The sequence below is a fragment of the Petaurus breviceps genome, unplaced genomic scaffold, assembly GCF_028583685.1.
Source record: "Petaurus breviceps papuanus isolate PSGF00001 unplaced genomic scaffold, PetGlider_PUasm1.0 90977, whole genome shotgun sequence".
Taxonomy (NCBI): Eukaryota; Metazoa; Chordata; class Mammalia; order Diprotodontia; family Petauridae; genus Petaurus; species Petaurus breviceps.
This window is the reverse complement of record NW_027187391.1, coordinates 11,380,470-11,386,352: the sequence shown is the minus strand read 5'-3', so window position 1 is coordinate 11,386,352 and position 5,883 is coordinate 11,380,470. Positions and strand designations below refer to the sequence as shown.

Sequence of the window (5,883 nt, the reverse complement as noted above, 5' to 3'; positions counted from 1 at the left end):
AGAAGGAAATGGCAAGCCACTCTAGTATCACTGTAATATCAGGCTTCTCGAGGCATCCAATTCACCCTTCTATTAGTCAGAGAAATAACTTCTCCTCCTTAGGGGATGAGCGCCATCTTGTCATGTAGTAGCTACAACCGACTGCTTCCTGGCTCTTCAGCTCTAGAAAGCATATAGTTTGGTGTTTACTTGCGACCAGTAGAAGTACCAGGGAGAGTAATGCCATTGCTTGAATGCCACTCTGTTTAGCAGTGGAGCAGAGGACAGGTCTACTCACCTGTAGGTGGGCATGGTTTTTCCCCTCTCTGGGTAGCCAGACTTTTTTTTATAGTGCTAAGATTTATGGCAGGTAAAGATTCAAACAGTCTCGAGGTTCTTCTTTTCTTCCACTAACACATGTAAAATGCCTTTCTCACGATATTAATCTTTTTTAAGTTCACGTTGCTCCCTATCTCCCCTACTCCGCTGACTAATGACCTAAAATACATGTCTTTATCCTGTTTTCATCTCAGAATGCTTATCAAACAGGCATTAAGTCTTTCTAGGCACTGGGAACTAATTGAACATTGACTTCACATTATGTGGTGTTACATCAACTAACAAAACGAGTTGTTTATGATTTTAATTGTGCCTGGAGGAAGCCTATTCAAACCTTGTGTGTTAGCTAGTACCAAACAAATTTTTCATAAAGAGAAAGAAAACCACTTGTAGGTCTTCAAGGTTGTGTGGTTTGAGATGTAAATAGGAGGGGAAGAGAGAATTGGAACTCAATGGAACCTGACACCCCAGTTTTACTCCTGGTTCTACTGCTTTCTTACTAAGGTACCCTCTGGGGCATGTCACTCATCCACCTCGTGACTCAGTTTACCAGTCTATAAAAAGTAAATGATAATATTTACCTAGGGCTAAAAGGTGTTGTAAGATCTAAAGTAGGTATAGTGACATGCTTCAAAGGCATGATAGAAAAAACAAACTCTTTTAATGTTTATGTACATAAGGGAAATGGGGGATCAGGGTAGGGATTGCATGAGATAAATGCAAGAGTCATTTGTAAAGGAATATAGATCAAAGGTTTGAAGATTAGACAATAATTACTTAGATGTTCCTTGAACCATGCATGGAATCAGTTTGTCTACACTGAAATTAGATCACTACTTACTAGGATTCCCTCTCCCCTTCTTTGTGCTAGATTGGGCTAATTCATTTCCTAAAAGGCAAGAAAGTTGTCCCCAAAATGTTGTTGGTGTGGGGGACTGTCTCAAGCTGCCTAGCTGTTGATAAAGTTTTTGGTAGCTTCAGGCCATATTGACATGGTTTCCTGGTTATATAAGGGCATTAAAAAACTTATCCAAATGGATCCAGGCTCCTTTAGGTTTGATGGATGTCCTAAGACTACTGGTGACACTAAATCTTGCCTTGCTGACAAGACCAATTCTCATATGGAGGCCAGGGAGGGGGTAGGGGGGGCTCAATCTATGTAAGCAAAGGGTTGTATCTTTGTTGAACATCTTTTCTGTGCTGTGATGAAGTAACACTTCTTTTGTTAACTGTTGGTCTACAAATGTCTCATTTTATTCCAGTATTAGACTTGAGCTACCAGGGACCATTCTGAATCATGCCTAACTTACCATAGACATATTGCCTCCTTTACAATTTTCCATGGTAGAGAAGAAAATTCATCTGACAAATGTAAGCATTCTGGAAAGATTTCTTATTGATCTCTTCATTTTGTTTCCTCCCAGAAATAACTAATGCTGGATTATCAGTGAGTTTCACTTGCTGTGTTTTTAACTAGAACATAAAAGTATGTGAGCATAATCAGATGATCCATAGTTTGTGTCCTGAAAGCATGTTTCTAAGTCTGTTGTTTGGAACTTGGAACATATTTTCCCATAGAAAAAATTATATCAGTGGTAATGAGAGTATCATACTAGCCTGCAACAGCCTATAGAGATGATATAGTTAACCTATGTTGATATTATTACTGTGAATTTTCTGTTCTGGAAGCAGTGGGATAGTCAGTGCAAGAAGGAAGGACTGGGGTGAGGGTGGGGGACAGTTCCTTTCCCTTACTTGTACACAGGGATGGCCTGAGGCAACACTTTGAAGTAATCAGATAATCAATGTATGTCATGTACTGTTTTAGGTGCCAGAGGATACGAATGAGAAAGTAAGACAGTCCATACCCTCAAGGAAATGACATTTGGCTAATATATAAATAAAATCAACCAATTTGATATCTTCCCATTTCTTTATTTTTCTTCAACTAATCAATAAATCAATAATCATTTATCAAGTGCGTACTATGTGCCAGGTGCTAAGCTCTGAAGTAGAAGCACTCCTACTTCTTGGCACCAGATTTCAGGCTCCTGTATCCTCTGGCACCTAGAACAGTACATGACATACATTTTAAAGGTCTTACCATCCTTTATACTAGCACCTATCATATTAATTAATTCCATAAAAACACAATTTTAGGGAAAATATTATGGTAGAGGATAGTTATTTCAACAACACCCATGTTATGATGATAAATGAATGTTAAGATTTAAGTGAATGATCAGCTGAGTGGAATTAATGGAGGGTTGCATGATTTTGTAGTTGAGTCTTGTTATAATGAGTAAACAATGTGATTATAAAACCCCTTATGGAGGGAGGTGACTTTGACTTTATAATTGTTTGCCTAGTTTTGCAGAAGAATTGAAAGCAAGGAGTCACACAGCAGTTGTCGTCTTTTCCCATCTAAACTAGTTTGTTCATTCTTCCATTCAATAGTAATGATATGTTATCTGCCAGATTTCTAAGAAAGCTTCTCATCAATCCATTTCAGTTTCAGTGGTCATGTCAAATCAGCAAACAATAAGTTTGCACCATGTGTCATCACGGTGTCTGGCTATTGTTATTGCTGAGTTATTTCAATGACATCCAAATCTCTATGGCCTATTTGGGGTTTTCTATTAGAATGACTTGGCATTTCCTTCTCCAGCTCATTTTACAGATGAAGAAACTGAGGCAAACAGGGTTAAGTGACTTGCCCAGGGTCACACAGCTAGCAAGTATCTGAGACCAGATTTCAACTCAGGTTGTCCTAACATTAGGGCTTGTGCTCTATCCACTATGCCACCTAGCTGCCTGGATATAAAGGAAAATGTAAAGAAAGACAAAAACAGTTTTTTCTCTCAATGCAAATAAAATATATACAAGATAAAGTAGAGGTAATCTCAGAGAGCAGTAACTAACATCAAGAAGAAGGAAAAGGAAAGGATTCTTATAGAAGATTTGGGCTGCAACTTCAAGGAATCCAGGGAAGCCAGGAAGCAGACATGAAGAGGGAGAAAGCTTCTAGGCATAGAGAGCAGCTAGTAAAAATATCCAGAGCTAGGGGATGAATTGACTTGTATGAGGATCAGGAAGGAGGCCAGAGTTATTGAATCCTAGTGTTCATGGGGGAAAGTAAGGTACAAGAAATCTAGAAAAGGAGGAAAGTCACAGATATGTCTCCTTTAGAAAAGAAAGAAAGAAATATATATTTTTTTCTGCACTGTTTTTTTTTCCTTCTTTTTAATCCCAAGACATGCACATCTCTAGATGTTGGCAGATGCTCTGAGGAAAAGAAAAAGGAAGACTTTATTCCTTGTCACAGTATGTGTTTTTAACGTATTTTCATAGAGATAGAGTTGGAAGAGTCTTTGGGGGTCATTTGGTCCAACCTCTCCATTTTAACCAGAAGGTAACTGAGCAACACGGAGTTTGGGACTTGCCCAAGGTCACACAACTCGTAAATGTCATGGGTGTGATTTGATCCCAGGTATTTTGACTTTCAAAGCCAGTATTTTTTCCACTGTGGAAATACAAAGAATAAAGGAAAATTCAACATAACAGAGTAACCTTAGTATTATCCTGGACCCTTCACTCTCCCTCATCCTACATAAACAACCTGTTACCAGATCTTGCCATTTCTACCCACATGCCCCCTTCTCTCCACTCACACAACTTCCTCTTCAACGCAGGCTCTCATTACCTTTCACCTAGTTTACTGCAACAGCCTTCTAATTTATCTCCTTACCTCATTTCTCATTATTCCAGGCCATTTTATGCCCTGCTCTAAAGTCATTTTCCTTAAATACGTTCTGATCAAATAGATTCCTTTACTTTATCCACTCCAATGACTTCCTATTGTGTCTAGGATAAAACATAAACTCCTTGGTTCAGCATTTAAAGAATTTTTGGAGTCCATCCTATCTTTCCAGCCTCATTTGGGGTCACTTCTCTCTATCCCCACCTTATACTTGGTGATCCAGGTAAACTAACCTCTGTGTTCCTTACACACTATTCCGTATTTCACACCTCCAAGTCTTTGCACCAGCTGTCTCACAGTCCTAGAATGAACTAGTACCTTATTTCTGCTTCATAGGGTCCTTTCCTTTAAGATGTAGCTCAAGCACAATCTTCTTCATGGAACCTTTCCTGATTCTTCCAAATGCTAGTGTTCCCTTCCCAAATTACCTTTTATTTAACTTCTTGATATATATTTATGTGTCTTCATATATTTCATATATAGTTAGGCACATACTTGTCTCCTCCAAAATAATGTAAATTCCTTATAAGTAAAGTTTTAAAAAATTTTTTTGTGTTTATGTTCTTAGTACCTAGCCCAGTTCCTGGCATATAGTAGGCATTTAATAAATTCTGATTGATTTGAGTTAGTGAGTAATTAGACACAAACTTATTTATTATCTCTAGTCACAAAATCATAGAATGTAGAGCTGAAAGGAAACTTGGAGACCATCAAATGTCCTCACCCCCCCCCTCTTTTATTTTCCAGTTCAGGAAACTGAGGCCCAGAGAAATTATAAAATGATTTGTTTAAAACTCTGCCTATTCATTGCAAGAGTCCACGTTAGAACCCAGGTCTCCTGAGTGTTCTGGGAACCATATCCAGCACTGTTTCCACTACCTCACATAGCTCATTAAATATTTGTTGAATGAATAAGCTGAATTTACACAGGTGTCATTTACTAAGAGAAGGCTAACCTAGAAAATCTAAGTGGTATCCACTTACATAGTGTACCTGGCAAAATTTCCCAGTCAAATTCTCTCTCACATTAATGGGACTAGAAGTATCGATTTGCAGCCAGACCAGAGCGTCTTCCTTTCCAATCATGGTCCCCAATGGTACCCTTAGTCCTTAGCCTCTGTCCAGCCCCAGCCTCCCTCTTGACCCATTATTGACCATAGAACTTCCATGTCATTACCTGTGCTTTTAAACTTGTAGGAGACTTGTGATTAGAGGTTAATCCTGAAGCAATATAAACCCTAAGAGTCATGCAAACAAAACAGAAGCTCAGATAGCTATTATGGAATACTTCTTAACCATGACCTAGATTTCTTAGTGAATGGAAACTCCTTGTATTGTAGTGGGAATAGGTCTCAGCAACAGAAAGTCCAGAGATTGTATTCTGAAATTAAAGAGATGAAGTGTTTGCTTTGTTTTTTTATGAAAAAAAAAAAAACAGTATTATCCGATGACGAAATGGACAGAATGTGTTCCAAACTAGATTGCTCCAAACTAGATTGCGATAAAAATCATGAAAAAGCCGAGTGACAGATGAAGTGAGTCAATTGTTAATTCAGTTGATTAAGGAGAGGAAGGGGATACATATTCTTTCTGGCAGAAATCTGTCCATATTTCATAGGCAGTTTGGTACAAAGGATAGATTTTTTTGGATTTGGAATCAAAAAGACTCAGATTTAAATTTATCCTCATATATTATCAGTATAACCATGGGCAAGTCACTTAGCCTCTCAGCCTCAATTTCGCTATCTGTAAAATGGGAATAACAACAGCACCTTTCTCCCAGGTTTGTCTTAAGGTTCAACAGA

At 38.3% G+C, this 5,883-nt stretch overlaps 1 long non-coding RNA gene across 1 annotated transcript in view; it reads left to right on the top strand.

The window, feature by feature from the left end:
• Positions 1-1,579: 1,579 nt before the first annotated feature.
• Positions 1,580-5,883, top strand: part of LOC138153091 (uncharacterized) — a 70,456-nt gene continuing 66,152 nt past the window's right edge. The window contains exon 1 of the long non-coding RNA XR_011166289.1: positions 1,580-1,689. This is a non-coding gene — a long non-coding RNA (uncharacterized lncRNA). The remainder of the gene's footprint in view (positions 1,690-5,883) is intronic.